The sequence below is a fragment of the Rattus rattus genome, chromosome 3 (genome assembly GCF_011064425.1).
Source record: "Rattus rattus isolate New Zealand chromosome 3, Rrattus_CSIRO_v1, whole genome shotgun sequence".
Lineage (NCBI taxonomy): Eukaryota > Metazoa > Chordata > Mammalia > Rodentia > Muridae > Rattus > Rattus rattus.
Window position 1 is genome coordinate 135,751,076 of NC_046156.1, and position 16,762 is coordinate 135,767,837.

Genomic DNA, 16,762 nt, shown 5'->3' on the forward strand with positions numbered 1-16,762 from the left:
GATGGTGATTCCCCCAGAAGTTTTTATTGATGATAGTTTTTGCTATCCCAGGTTGTTTGCTTTACCAAATGAATTTGCAAATTGTTCTTTCTAACTCTATGAAGAATTGAGTTGAAATTTTGATCGACATTGCATTGAATTTGTAGATGGCCATTTCTACAATATTAATCCTGCCATTCCATGATTATGGGAGAGCCATCTTCTGAGATCTTATTCAATTTTTTTTTCCAGAGATCTGAAGTTCTAGTCATACAGACCTTTTATTTGCTTGGTTAGAGTGGTAATTTACATTTTCTGTGACTATTGTTAATGGTCTAGTTTCCCTAATTTCTTTCTCAGCCTGTTTATCCTTTGAGTAGAAGAAGGCTACTGATTTGCTTGAGTTAATTTTATACTCAGACACTTTGCTGAAGTTGTTTATCAGGTTTAGGAGTTCCTGGAATTTTTTCAGATCGCTTAAGTATAATATCATACCATCTGCAAGTATTGGTATTTTGACTTCTTCCTTTCCAATTTGTATCCCTTTGATCTCCTTTTGTTGTCTTATTGGTCTGGCTAGGACCTCACGTCCTACATTGAATAGGAAGCAAGAGAGTCGGCAGCTTTTTCTAATCCCTGCTTTTAGTTAGATTGCTACAAGTTTCTCTCCATTTAGTTTGATGTTAGCTACTAGCTACCTGTATTTTGTTTTTACTATGTTTAGGTATGGGCCTTGAGTTCCTGATCTTTCCAAGACTTTTAACATGAAAGTGTGCTGAATTTTGTCAAATGCTTTGTCAGTCTTTAATGAGATAATCACGTTTTTTTTCTTTGATTTTGTTTATATAGTGGATTACATTGATGGATTTCCATTATACTTAACCATCCCTGTATTCCTGGCATGAAGCCTACTTGATCATGATACATGACTGTTTTGATGTGATCTTGGATTCAGTTTGGGAGAATCATATTGAGTATTTTTGCATTGATATTCATACAGGAAATCTGTCTGAAGTTCTCTTTTTTGTTAGGTCTTTGTATGGTTTAGATATAAGCCTAATTATGGCCTCATAGAATGAATGGGGTAGTGTTCCTTCGGTTTCTACTTTGTAGAACAGTTTGGACAGTATTGGTATTAGGTCTTCTATGAAGGTTTGATAGAATTCTGCACTAAACCCATCTGTTCTGAGCTTTTTGTGGGTGGGAGACTTTTAATGACTGCTTCCATTTCTTCAGCAGTTACGGGACTGTATAGATGGTTTATCTGATCCTGATTTAATTTTGTTACCTGGTATTTGTCTAGAAAATTGTCCATTTCATCCAGATTTTCTAGTTTTGTTGAATAGCCTTTGTAATAGGATGATTTTTTTAATTTCCTCAGTTTCTGCTGTCACGACTCTCTTTTCATTTCAGATTTTGTTAATTTGGATACTCTCTCAGTGCCCTCTGGTTATTCTGGCTAAGAGTTTATCTATGCTTTTGAGTTTTTCAAAGAAACAGCTCCTGGTTTTATTGATTCTTTGTATCATTCTTTTTGTTTCTACTTGGTTGATTTCAGCCCTGGGTTTGATTATTTCCTGCCCTGTGCAGTCTTGGGTGTATTTGTTTCTTTTTGTTCTAGTTCTTTTAGGTGTGCTGTCAAGCTGCTAGTGTACAATCTCTCCAGTTTCTTTTTGGAGGCACTCATAGCTATGAGTTGTCCTCCTAACATTGCTTTCATTGTGTCCCATAAGATTGAGCATGTTATGCCTTGATTTTCATTAAATTCTAAAAAGTCTTTCATTTCCTTACTTCTTTTTTTTTTCTTGGAGCTGGGGACCAAACCCAGGGCCTTGTGCTTGCTAGGCAAGCGCTCTACCACTGAGCTAAATCCCCAACCCCTATTTCCTTATTTCTTCCTTGACCAAGTTACTATTGAATAGAGTGCTGTTGAGCTTCCATATGTATGTGGGCTTTCTGTCATTTTTGTTTTGGAAGACCACCCTTATTCCTTGGTGATCTGATAGGGTGAATGGAATTGTTTCAATCTTCCTGTATCTGTTGAGGTCCATTTTGTAACCAATTATATGGTCAATTTTGGAGAAGGTACCATGAAGTGCTGAGAAGCGGTTATATTCTTTTGTTTTAGGATGAAATGTTCTATATATATTTGTTAAATCCATTTGGTTCATAACTCGTGTTAGTTTCCCTATGTCTCTGTTTAGTTTCTGTTTCTGCGATCTGTCCACTGCTGAGAATTGGCTGTTGAAGTCTCTCACTATTACTGTGTAAGATGCAGTGTGTGCTTTGAGTGTTAGTAAGGTTTCTTTTATGGTTTAGGTGCCCTTGACTTGGGAGCAGAGATATTCAGGACTGAGAGTTCATCCTCGTGGAATTTTCCTTTGAAGAATATAAAGTGTCTTTTCTTATATTTTTAAATAACTTTTTCCTTGAAGTCAATTATATTCAATATTAGAATGTTTACTCCAGCATGATTTTTGGGTTCATTTGTTTGGAAAATTGTTTTCCAACATTTTATTCTGAGGCAGTGCCTTTCTTTGTCACTGAGGTGTGTTTCCTCTATGCAGCAAAATGCTGGGTCCTCTTTACACATTTAGTCTCCTAGTTTATGTCTTTTTATTGGATAATTGAGTCCATTGATGTTGAGAGATATTGAGAACCAATGATTATTGTTTCCTGTTAGTTTTGTTGTTAGAGGTGGAATTATGTTTGTGTGGCTATCTTCTTTTGCATTAGTTGAAATTAGATTACTTTCCTGCTTTCTCTAGGATGTAGTTTTCCTCTTTCTGTTTGAGTTTTCCATCTATTATCCTTTATATGGCTGAATTTGTGAAAGAGATATTTTGTCAATTTGGTTTTGTCATGGAATATCTTGATTTCTCCATGTATGTTAATTGAGAGTTTTCATTGATATAGTAGCCTGGGCTGGCATTTGCGTTCCCTTAGGGTCTGTATGACATCTGTCCAGGATCTTCTGGCTTTGATAATCTGTGGTGAGAAGTCTGGTGTAATTCTGATAGCTCTGCTTTTACATATTATTTGACCTTTTTCTCTCATTGCTTTTAATATTTTTTGTTTTGTGCATTTGTTGTTTTGACTATTATGTGGCAGGAGGAATTTCTTTTCTAGTCCAAACTATTTGGGGTTCTGTAGGCTTCTTGTACGTTTGTAAGCATGTCTTTCTTTAGGTTAGGGAAGCTTTTTCTATAATTTTGTTTAAGATATTTATTGCCCTGTAAGTTGGGAATCTTTGCTCTCTATACATATTATCCTTAGGCTTGATCTTTTCATTGTGTCCTGGATTTCCTGGATATTTTGGGTTAGGAGCTTTTTGCTTTTTGCATTTTCCTTGTCTATTATGTCAGCGTTTTCTATGGTATCTTCTGTCCCTGTGATCCTCTCTTCTATCTCTCTTTTTTTTTTTTTTGCATTTCTTTTTTTTTGTATTATTAACTTGAGTATTTTCTTATATACATTTGGTGTTATTCCCTTTCCGGTTTCCGGGCAAACATCCCCTCCCCTCCCTTCCTTTGGGTGTTCCCCTCCCAACCCTCCCCCATTGCTGCCCTCTCCCAACAGTCTAGTTCACTGGGGGTTCAGTCTTAGCAGGACCCAGGGCTTCCCCTTCACTGGTGCTCTTACTAGGATATTCCTTGCAACCTACGAGGTCAGAGTCCAGGGTCAGTCCATGTATAGTCTTTGGGTAGTGGCTTAGTCCCTGGAAGCTCTGGTTGGTTGGCATTGCTGTACATATGGGGTCTTGAGCTCCTTCAAGCTCTTCCAGTTCTTTCTCTGATTCCTTCAACAGGGGTCCTGTTCTCAGTTCAGTGGTTTCCTGCTGGCATACGCCTCTGTATTTGCTGTATTCTGGCTGTGTCTCTCAGGGGCGATCTGCATTCACATTTTGATCATCCGTCTTGAGTTTCATTTGTTCTAGGCATCTAGGGTAATTCAAGCATTTGGGCTAATAGCCACTTATCAATGAGTACATACCATGTATGTCTTTCTGTGATTGGGTTAGCTCACTCAGGATGATAGTTTCCAGTTCAACCATTTGCCTACAATTTCACAAAGTCATTGTTTTTGATGGCTGAGTAATATTCCATTGTGTAGATGTACCACATTTTCTGTATCCATTCCTCTGTTGAAGGGCATCTGGGTTCTTTCCAGCTTCTGGCTATTATGAATAAGGCTGCGATGAACATAGTGGAGCACGTGTCTTTTTTATATGTTGGGGCATCTTTTGGGTATATGCCCAAGAGAGGTATAGCTGGATCCTCAGGCAGTTCAATGTCCAATTTTCTGAGGGACCTCCAGACTGATTTCCAGAATGGTTGTAGCAGTCCGCAACCCCACCAACAATGGAGGGTGTTCCCCTTTCTCCACATCCTCGCCAGCATTTGCTGTCACCTGAGTTTTGATCTTAGCCATTCTCACTGGTGTGAGGTGAAATCTCAGGGTTGTTTTTTGATTTGCATTTCCTTATGACTAACGATGTTGAACATTTCTTTAGGTGTTTCTCAGCCATTCGGCATTCCTCAGCTGTGAATTCTCTGTTTAGCTCTGAACCCCATTTTTTAATAGGGTTATTTGTCTCCCTGCTGTCTAACTTCTTCAGTTCTTTGTATATTTTGGATATAAGCCCTCTATCTGTTGTAGGATTGGTAAAGATCTTTTCCCAATCTGTTGGTTGCCATTTTGTCCTAACCACAGTGTCCTTTGCCTTACAGAAGCTTTGCAGTTTTATGAGATCCCATTTGTCGATTCTTGATCTTAGAGCATAAGCCATTGGTGTTTTGTTCAGGAAATTTTTTCCAGTGCCCATGTGTTCCAAATGCTTCCCTAGTTTTTCTTCTATTAGTTTGAGTGTATCTGGTTTGATGTGGAGGTCCTTGATCCACTTGGACTTAAGCTTTGTACAGGGTGATAAGCATGGATCGATCTGCATTCTTCTACATGTTGACCTCCAGTTGAACCAGCACCATTTGCTGAAAATGCTATCTTTTTCCATTGGATGGTTTTGGCTCCTTTGTCAAAAATCAAGTGCCCATAGGTGTGTGGGTTCATTTCTGGGTCTTCAATTCGGTTCCATTGGTCTATCTGTCTGTCTCTGTACCAATACCATGCAGTTTTTATCACTATTGCTCTGTAATACTGCTTGAGATCTGGGATAGTGATTCCCCTGAAGTCCTTTTATTGTTGAGGATAGTTTTAGCTATCCTGGTTTTTTTTGTTATTCAGATGAATTTGCAGATTGTTCTGTCTAACTCTTTGAAGAATTGGATTGGTATTTTGATGGGGATTGCATTGAATCTGTAGATCGCTTTTTGGTAGAATGGCCATTTTACTATATTAATCCTGCCAATCCATGAGCATGGGAGATCTTTCCATCTTCTGAGATCTTCTTCAATTTCTTTCTTCAGAGTCTTGAAGTTCCTATTGTACAGATCTTTCCCTTGCTTGGTTAAAGTCACCCTGAGGTACTTTATATTATTTGGGTCTATTATGAAGGGTGTCATTTCCCTAATTTCTTTCTCGGCCTGTTTCTCTTTTGTGTAGAGGAAGGCTACTGATTTATTTGAGTTAATTTTATACCCAGCCACTTTGCTGAAGTTGTCTATCAGCTTTAGTAGTTCTCTGGTGGAATTTTTGGGATCACTTAAATATACTATCATATCATCTGCAAATAGTGATATTTTGACTTCTTCTTTTCCGATCTGTATCCCCTTGACCTCCTTTTGTTGTCTGATTGCTCTGGCTAGAACTTCAAGAACTATATTGAATAAGTAGGGAGAGAGTGGGCAGCCTTGTCTAGTCCCTGATTTTAGTGGGATTGCTTCAAGTTTCTCTCCATTTAGTTTAATGTTAGCAACTGGTTTGCTGTATATAGCTTTTACTATGTTTAGGTATGGGCCTTGAATTCCTATTCTTTCCAGGACTTTTATCATGAAGGGGTGTTGAATTTTGTCAAATGCTTTCTCAGCATCTAATGAAATGATCATGTGGTTTTGTTCTTTCAGTTTGTTTATATAATGGATCACGTTGATGGTTTTCCGTATATTAAACCATCCCTGCATGCCTGGGATGAAGCCTACTTGATCATGGTGGATGATTGTTTTGATGTGCTCTTGGATTCGGTTTGCCAGAATTTTATTGAGTATTTTTGCATCGATATTCATAAGGGAAATTGGTCTGAAGTTCTCTTTCTTTGTTGGGTCTTTGTGTGGTTTAGGTATAAGAGTAATTGTGGCTTCATAGAAGGAATTCGGTAGTGCTCCATCTGTTTCAATTTTGTGGAATAGTTTGGATAATATTGGTACAAGGGTCTTCTATGAAGGTCTGATAAATTCTGCACTAAACCCGTCTGGACCTGGGCTCTTTTTGGTTGGGAGACCTTTAATGACTTCTTCTATTTCCTTAGGAGTTATGGGGTTGTTTAACTGGTTTATCTGTTCTGATTTAACCGGTGCCTGGTATCTGTCTAGGAAATTGTCCATTTCCTGCAGATTTTCAAGTTTTGTTGAATATAGGCTTTTATAGTAAGATCTGATGATTTTTGAATTTCCTCTGAATCTGTAGTTATGTCTCCCTTTTCATTTCTGATTTTGTTAATTTGGACACACTCTCTGTGTCCTCTCGTTAATCTGGCTAAGGGTTTATCTATCTTGTTGATTTTCTCAAAGAACCAACTTTTGGTTCTGTTGATTCTTTCTATGGTCCTTTTGTTTCTACTTGGTTGATTTGGCTCTGAGTTTGATTATTTCCTGCCTTCTACTCCTCCTGGGTGTATTTGCTTCTTTTTTGTTCTAGAGCTTTTAGGTGTGCTGTCAAGCTGCTGACATATGCTCTTTCCTGTTTTCTTTCTGCAGGCACTCAGCGCTATGAGTTTTCCTCTTAGCACAGCTTTCATTGTGTCCCATAAGTTTGGGTATGTTGTATCTTCATTTTCATTAAATTCTAAAAAGTTTTTAATTTCTTTCTTTATTTCTTCCTTGACCAGGTTATCATTGAGTAGAGCATTGTTCAATTTCCACGTATATGTGGGCATTCTTCCCTTATTGTTATTGAAGACCAGTTTTAGGCCGTGGTGGTCTGATAGCAGGCATGGGATTATTTCTATCTTTCTGTACCTGTTGAGGCCCATTTTTTGACCAATTATATGGTCAATTTTGGAGAAAGTACCATGAGGAGCTGAGAAGAAGGTATATCCTTTTGCTTTAGGATAGAATGTTCTATAAATATCTGTTAAGTCCATTTGGCTCATGACTTCTCTTAGTCTGTCTACGTCTCTGTTTAATATCTGTTTCCATGATCTGTCCATTGATGAGAGTGTGGTGTTGAAATCTCCTACTATTATTGTGTGAGGTGTAATGTGTGTTTTGAGCTTTGTAAAGGTTTCTTTTACGTATGTAGGTGCCCTTGTATTTGGGGCATAGATATTTAGGATTGAGAGTTCATCTTGGTGGATTTTTCCTTTGATGAATATGAAGTGTCCTTCCTTATCTTTTTGATGACTTTTAGTTGAAAATTGACTTTATTTGATATTAGAATGGCTACTCCAGCTTGCTTCTTCCGACCATTTGCTTGGAAAGTTGTTTCCCAGCCTTTCACTCTGAGGTAGTGTCTGTCTTTGTCACTGAGGTGTGTTTCCTGTAGGCAGCAGAATGCAGGGTCCTCGTTGCGTATCCAGTTTGTTAATCTATGTCTTTTTATTGGGGAGTTGAGGCCATTGATGTTGAGAGATATTAAGGAATAGTGATTATTGCTTCCTGTTGTATTCATATTTGGATGTGAGGTTATGTTTGTGTGCTTTTCTTCTCTTTGTTTTGTTGCCAAGGCGATTAGTTTCTTGCTTCTTCTAGGGTATAGCTTGCCTCCTTATGTTGGGCTTTACCATTTATTATCCTTTGTAGTGCTGGATTTGTAGAAAGATATTGTGTAAATTTGGTTTTGTCATGGAATATCTTGGTTTCTCCATCTATGTTGATTGAGAGTTTTGCAGGATACAGTAACCTGGTCTGGCATTTGTGTTCTCTTAGGGTCTGTATGACATCAGTCCAGGATCTTCTGGCCTTCATAGTTTCTGGCGAAAAGTCTGGTGTGATTCTGATAGGTCTGCCTTTATATGTTACTTGACCTTTTTCCTTACTGCTTTTAATATTCTTTCTTTATTTTGTGCGTTTGGTGTTTTGACTATTATGTGACGGGAGGTGTTTCTTTTCTGGTCAATCTATTTGGAGTTCTGTAGGCTTCTTGTATGCCTATGGGTATCTCTTTTTTTAGGTTAGGGAAGTTTTCTTCTATGATTTTGTTGAAGATATTTACTGGTCCTTTGAGCTGGGAGTCTTCACTCTCTTCTATACCTATTATCCTTAGGTTTGATCTTCTCATTGAGTCCTGGATTTCCTGTATGTTTTGGACCAGTAGCTTTTCCGCTTTACATTATCTTTGACAGTTGAGTCAATGATTTCTATGGAATCTTCTGCTCCTGAGATTCTCTCTTCCATCTCTTGTATTCTGTTGGTGATGCTTGTATCTACAGCTCCTTGTCTCTTCTTTTGGTTTTCTATATCCAGGGTTGTTTCCATGTGTTCTTTCTTGATTGCTTCTATTTCCATTTTTAATTCCTTCAACTGTTTGATTGTGTTTTCCTGGAATTCTTTCAGGGATTTTTGTGACTCCTCTCTATGGGCTTCTACTTGTTTATTTATGTTTTCCTGGAATTCTTTTAGGAATTTTTGCGATTCCTCTCTGTAGGCTTCTACTTGTTTGTTTATGTTTTCCTGTGTTTCTCTAAGGGAGTTCTTCATGTCTTTCTTGAAGTCCTCCAACATCATGATCAAATATGATTTTGAGACTAGATCTTGCTTTTCTGGTGTGTTTGGATATTCTGTGTTTGCTTTGGTGGGAGAATTGGGCTCCGATGATGCCATGTAGTCTTGGTTTCTGTTGCTTGGGTTCCTGCGCTTGCCTCTCGCCATCAGATTATCTCTAGTGTTACTTTGTTCTGCTATTTCTGACAGTGGCTAGACTGTCTTATAAGCCTGTGTTTCAGGAGTGCTGTAGACCTGTTTTCCTGTTTTCTTTCAGCCAGTTATGGGGACAGAGTGTTCTGTTTTCGGGCGCGTAGTTTTTCTTCTCTACAGGTCTTCAGCTGTTCCTGTGAGCCTGTGTCTTGAGTTCACCAGGCAAGTCGTTTGTAGCAGAAAAGTTTGTCTTACCTGTGGTCCCCAGGCTCAAGTTTGCTCTCGGGGTGTTGCCTATGAGCTCTCCACGGCCTCAGCAGCCAGGAAGATCTGTGCCGCCCCTTCTGGGAGGTTTGGTGCACCAGGGTTCCAGATAGCTTTTGTTTTCCTCTGGGGTCAGTACTGTGTGCAGCGTGCAGTCTCTTCTGGTTTCCCAGGCGTGTCCGCCTCTCTGAAGGTTTAGCTCTCCCTCCCACGGGATTTGGGTGCAGAGAACTGTTTATCCGGTCGGTCCCTTCAGGTGCGGTGTCTCAGACGCAGTGGATCTGCTGCTCCTGGGCCCTCCTCTCGGGTACCCAGAGGCCGTATACAGTTTCCTCCTGGGCCAGGGATGTGGGCAGGGGTGGGCAGCGTTGGTGGTCTCCTCCGCTCTGCTGCCTCAGGAGAGCCCGCCCGACCAGGCGGCAGAACTCCCCTCCAGGGGCCTGGGATCAGAGGCTGCTGAAGGCAGGGATCCTCCGCTGGTCTGGGAGTCTGGCCAAACACCGGAAGTGTCCGGCCCCAGAGGAACTCCGCCTCTGTGTGACCGAGATCACCAGGCAAGTCGTTTGTAGCAGAAAAGTTTGTCTTACCTGTGGTCCCCAGGCTCAAGTTTGTCAGGGGTGTTGCCTATGAGGCTCTCCTGGCCTCAGCAGCCAGGAAGATCTGTGCCGCCCCTTCTGGGAGGTTTGGTGCACCAGGGTTCCAGATAGCTTTTGTTTTCCTCTGGGGTCAGTACTGTGTGCAGCGTGCAGTCTCTTCTGGTTTCCCAGGCGTGTCCGTGAAGGTTTAGCTCTCCCTCCCCACGGGATTTGGGTGCAGAGAACTGTTTATCCGTCGGTCCCCTTCAGGTGCGGTGTCTCAGGCGCAGTGGATCTGCTGCTCCTGGGCCCCTCCTCTACGGGGGTACCAGAGGCGTATATCCTCTCTTCTATCTCTTGTATTCTGTTGTTGATGCTTGCGTTTATGCCTCCTGATCTCTTTCCCAGGTTTTCTATCTCCAATGCTGCCACCCTGTGTGATTTTTTTTTACTGTTTCTATTTTCACTTTTAGTTTCTGTATTGTTTAGTTCAATTCCTTCACCTGTTAGTTTGTGTTTTCCTGCAATTAATGGATTTCTTGTGTTTTCTTTTTAAGGGCTTCTGCCTGTTTACCTATGTTGTCCTTTATTTCTTTAAGGGAGTTATTTATTTTCTTCTTAAAGTCCTCCAACATCATTACGAGTTGTGATTTAAATCCAAATCTTGCTTTTCTGGTGTGTTGGGATCCAGTATTTGTTGTGATGGCGGAACTGGGCTCCGATGATGCCAAGTAGTCTTGGTTTCTGTTGCTTAGTTTCCTGCGCATGCCTCTTGCCATCTGCTTATCTTTGGTGTTAGCTGGTCTTGCTTTTTCTGACAGTGTTTTGAACCTCCTATAAGCCTGTGTGCCAGCACTCCTGGAGACTACTTTTCTTCCAGCAGAATCTGGGTACAGAGAGCTGTGTCACAGGATCAGCTCTGGGTGCAGGAGGAAACTGGAAGGGTCTTGTCCCAGACTGCTCCTCAGTTCCTGTGTCCAGAAGGCTCCTGGCCAGTTTCTCTTGGGCCAGGAATGTGAGAAGAAGAGCTGGTTTCATCTGTACTCTCAGAATTGTCTGCACTTCTGATTATCCAGCTCTCTACCCACAGGATCTGGGTACATGGAATCTTAACATCTACAGATCCCCAATGGTCATCAATTGCTGACAAGTTTCTGCTGGGTATCTTATGTAAAGTTACAGGAATACTCTCATTACCTATCTTATGCCTTGTCTTTTAATGAGATTATAAATGCATCCCATAAATAACACTATTTTAGTAGGAGCTCCACTTCCATAAAGCTGAAGTTAGACATGCATACAAGAGCATGTTTGTCAGACATAGCTTAATTTTTAGTGGGGCCTTTTCCTCTGTCTGGCAGTTTACTGTGCAGCATCACTTTTATTTGGTGCTCAGTAAGCTGGATACTAGCTTTTTCCCTTCAATTTTCTTTCATTTACTTCCATTAACCTGCCAAATCTAGCATAAAGCTCATAGACTAAGTAATTGGTACAGAGATCTTCTTTACATCCTTTCCCCAAATGAAAGTTATTGGATTTTTTTTTATATAAAAACTTACTGCTTTTTAGTTACTAATAAAGGATTATATGAAGATGCTCAGACACAGACATAGCAAGACTCCTCAGTGAGAGACTCTTTACTAATACTTATATTTCACTTTGTCGGGGAGAGACAAAGAGTATTTACGCAAGTGACTCTCAGAACAGTTTGTAATTATGCTATGTGAAAGGCAAGCCCAAACTCTCTGAATTTTGCCAAATACACAACAAATGACTGTTACTCAAAACTCACAGGAAAGGGATTTATTTTATTTGTTCTAAAAAAAGATCTTTCCTACAGAATGCTTTGTGAAAATCAGGGGGAAACCTGAGAACAATACATAAAAGTTAACTGCAGTTCTTATATGAATCACATAACCCCCTTTGCAGAGATCAACTGCACACTATAAACAAACAGTTTTTATATCTTCCTCTCCATGGCCCTTGGCAGGGATCTGCATTCCAGTTCGTGAAGATGAGTTGCCTAGCTGGGAAAGCAGCTCCTTTTATTCCCTGGAGGTCACTCTGGAAGACCAGTGTGGGGTTGGCTTTCTTTTCATGATTACTAATTATGACCTGGAAGACTGGGAAAAGCTGTTTCCAGGAAACTCCAAAGAAATGTGCTGAGCAAAGTCTGTTTAAATAGAGGACGGACCACTTTGCTAGAATTCCTCCCTTATTCTGAGCATGTTGCTTCTTTCTAAACTTATTACCTGTGCTAAACATGTGCTCATTCTTTCCCATAAACAAGGGGGTGGGTGTCAAAGTTATTGAAATACTTATTCTTTTTTGTTATTTTGGTTTGGTTTGTTTCTTTTTTATTGGATATTTTCTTCTTTTTCAAATGTTATCCCCTTTCCCAGTTTCTCCTCCAGACACTCCCATCCCGTCCTCCCTCCCCTGGCTTTTTTGATGTTGCTCCCCACTTTCCCTGGCACTCCCTTACACTGGGGCATAGAACCTTCACAGGACCAAGAGCCTCTCTTCCCATTGATGTCCAACGAGGCCATCCAATGCTACATATGCAGCTGGAGCCATGGGTTGCTCCATGTGTACCATGGTTATTTATTCCCTGGGTACTCTATGTGTGGAGGGGTGTCTGGTTGGTTGATATTGTTCTTCTTATGGTGTTGCAAACCCCTTCAGCTACTTCAGTCCTTTCTCTAATTCCTCCATTGGGGACCCCATACTCAGTCCAATGGTTGGCTGTGAGCATCCGCCTCTGTATTTGTCAAGCTCTGGCAGAGCCACTCTGGAGAGTTATATCAGGCTCCTGTCAACAAGCACTTCTTGGCATCCACAATAGTGTCTGGGTTTCCGTGTCTGTGTGTGGGATGGATCCCCAGGTGGGGCAGTCTTTGGATGACCCTGCCTTCAGTTTCTGATTTAAATAATCCCATTCATCCTCTCAGATCACCACTGATTAAGGCTGGTCTTCAATAACAAAAAAAGAAAAAAAAAAGCTCATTATACATGGAAGCTAAATAACACTCTACTCAATGATAACATGGTCAAGGAAGCAATAACGAAACTGAAGATGTTTTAGAATTTAATGAAAATGAAGACACAACATACCAAAGCTTATGGAACACAATAAAGGCAGTGCTAAGAGGAAAACTCATAGCTCTAAGTGCCTCCAAAACCAAACTGTACACTAGCAGCTTGGCTAGTGTACAGTTCTGAAAGCTCTAGAACAAAAAGAAGCAAATATACCTAAGAGGGGTAGAAGACAGGAAATAATTAAAGTTAGGGCTGAAATCAGCCAAGTAAAAACAAACATAACTATACAAAGAATCAGCAGTAATTTTTAGTAATTATTCTTGCCTTATGTCATGCATATACATATCACTAAAATCTGGTAAAGGACAAGAAGATCTCTGATTTACCTTTGTGAAAAATTCAGAGAAGCACCACCTCTACCTGAATGTAGGAAGACCTGTTGCCTAGCTGCTCATGGTCATGTCTGACGTCAACTCCAGTTCTCAATTCTTCCCAGGCTGGCCCTAGTTTTAAAGGATGTTCTCCTGAGCACAGGATCTGTAGGTAGCACACACTCAGTGATGATATGAGTTAAGAGTGTGAAGACTTGGCTAATGTTCTAGAAAGAATACTCTGATAGATATCTTTATTCAGCATTTCCCAGTGGGAAAACTCATAGCTCTGAGTGCCTCCAAAAAAGAAACTGTAGAGAGCATACACTAGCAGACTGAAGTATGTTTACGCCATGTTTTATTCCAAACTCCTTGGGTCAGGCTGCCTTTTGCCTCTGTAACAGGAAGATTAGAAGTTAGGAAACAGTTTTTGTATTACAAATCAGTTTTGCTCTTGAAACAAGTAGAAGGTAAAGCATTTCCAGGGTTGTTGGAATGCCTGTGGTGGGAATGAGAAGCCATCTATAGAGAAACCTCTATGACCACAGCTCTGAGTTGTGCATACCAGCATGGGTCTCAGTACTCATTCGGTGACCTCCTGTTAGTTGATGTTATCTTGTACTTGAAAGCCTTATTGAAAGTGATTCTCTGATCCACCTGGGATTCTTTTATTTAACTTTTGTGTGTGTGTGTGTGTGTGTGTGTGTGTGTGTGTGTGTGTGTGTGAATTTTATAGCATTCATCCCAACCCCCGTACCTTTGTACCCACCCTTTGCCCTTGCAACTTTCTCCAGAAAGGAAAAAGAGCATCACTGTGGAAGCTGTAGTATGCCACAGTGAGTCCACACTTTAGTTACAAAAGTTCATTGCAATGAGTCATTGGTCTGGTTCGAGGACTCTGGCTTCTGGTACACTATCAATACTGGATCCTCATGTGCACTCCTTGGATATCCTAATGTTGCCCTGTGTCATGGAGATTCTACAGCTTTGGATTTGTAGGACAAGCTTCTTAGTGGGTTACAGCAATTCTTCCTATATGTTTAATAAATTTATTCAAAATTGAAAATATAGCTACCATAGATCACTCTCCAGATTGAAAAAAAATGACTTTTCCTGCAGCCTCAAAACTAAAGATTGGGACCAATGTCAAGAATCAAGAGGTTATCAATACACTACTGGGACAAGGGACTTCTCTACTTTTATTCTTTTTCAAAATAGCCTTTGATAACCTACTACTCCCGTTGCCAGAGATGGAAGAAGGATGTACCAGGACCACTTTTCTCCTTTCTTTGGGAGAGTGAGGTCCACCCCCATCCTAAACCAAACCTGGAACTGAGATAACTATTCTTAGAAGTTTGGAATTTTCGTTAACAAGATAATAATTATGAATTATTCTCAAGCTTATCTGTTATTGTGTTTGTGTATGAAGATGGAAAATGAGAAGAGAAACAGACTTGAGCAGCTTGAAGTACATTTATAGGTAAAACGTCAATTAGTTGTAACTTTTTTACCATACTTGGTCACTTAAAGAGGCAAATTTACTAAATAAACTGCCAGTAAAGAGGCCTGTGAGCAGAGACCTTATTAAAATACACATTCTGCATTAAGGAACACACAATAGGCATATCCTGTGCTGTGAACATTTAAACATTTCACATGCAGACACATTGCAGTTTCCACAGTATTACACACACACACACTCACACACACACACACACACACACACACACACACACAGACACACACTATGCAGCAGCTGATTTTGCAGTTTTCTGTCTGGCATTGTTACTGTCTCAACTCTGGAGAATAAAGAACTTGGAAAGCAGTGGGATAAAGAGAGTGAGGAGTGTTCTTCTATGGACATGCACTTCTCTCCCCCAATTCATGTTTCTCAGCAGAAGCCTGGTGGACACTACAGAGAGATGAGAGGGGAGATAGAAGAAAGGGGAATGTAAACCTGATTTAAACCAAAGGTTTAAACTGGATTAACTCAGCTAAAGCTTGTTTGCCTAAAAGTAACAAATGACCTATTCAGCAAGCAATTAGAGAAAATTAGCCCTTTCACTGTTTATAACTCATTGGATTGTTATTCTTCAGACTCTTTACTAACAAGCAATAGTTTCAGAATGTTTTCATGCCGAACGGCTATGCTATCATTTTATTGAGCTATGATTTAAGAATTAGGGCTCCTATTTAGTCCTTAAATTTTTTTCTTAATATATCAAAATAGACTCTGGAGAAAGAAGAAAAATAATTTCAGATAAAATTATAATCCATGGAAGACACTGTCATTGGAGGGATATTTCTTTTTGCTCCTGACCGAAGGGTAAAAGGAATGTACCAAATGGGCTGAAACCAACTTTGTCCTTCACTGTGAAGACTTTGTACAGTATGCAGTGCATATGTACATATAGTGTACAGTGCACAGTGTACAGGCCATTGTTCCTGCTTTCTAGCAGCATCAGGCATCAGTTTTCAGATGCCTTATTCTATATAACTTTCCTGGATATCACTAGCACTAATTAGCCTTCAGTAGCTCACATTTCCAAATATTCCCTCTGCCTATTTATTCACCCAGCATTTCCCATCCCCCACCTTTTTTGAACCAGCTCCTGTTCACAATAACCCTGGTTTTCAAACATTTGTCATTGAACCCTGTTCTTACTTATGACCATGCCAGAACCTGAGCACCTACTTGTGTCTGGGAGGCAGAATAGAAAAGTTAATGTTAAATCAAAAAATACTGTCTCTACAAGTAGGTCCAAAGGCAACCACTGATCCAGAGAGTCCTTTCTTTCTGTATCTCATGGAGATTCTATGTTAAAAGATTTGGGGTTTACTTTGTTGGAGGTTGAGACAGAGGTTGTCACAAAAGTTGTCTATGTCACTCATTCTCAATCGTGAGTCTGTGGTCATCAATACCATACCAAAGTAACTTTTGCCATTTATATTCAGCACAAGTACAGGTCATGGACTCTACATTGTTCCTCATGACAGCACAGACCAGGGACATCCACCTGGTCTCCAGAGTCAGCACATGACACAGACCTCATCTTTGGTGGCAGTGCATACACATCAACAGTGTTTAGAATATAGGGAGCTCCAATGGGCAACAGATAGGAAATATTTCATGACAAATCTTGGTTTAGGGAATTTGAGTCAAAGCCAAACAGATGGTGACCCAGAGACTAGCAGAAAAGAATTGAGAGAGAGGAGGTATATATTTAGCATCACAAAAGTTTTTTTTTATTGTAGATGACAGTAAACTCCATCAGTTTCCTATTCTTTCTACACAATTTATCATAAACCCAGTGTCTTAAAACAGCACACATTATTTTACATTAACCTCATCAACTCAACTCAAGATATGAGCAGGACTTTCAGACTTGAAAGACATTGCATATGATCTGTGAATTTTTTCTTAAGTATTCCAAGTTTTGGGGCTAATATTCACTTATCAGTGAGTGCATACCATGTGTGTTCTGTTGTGACTGGGTTACCTCATTCTGGATGATATTTTCTAGTTCCATTCATTTACATAAGAATTTCATGTAGTCATTGTTTTTAA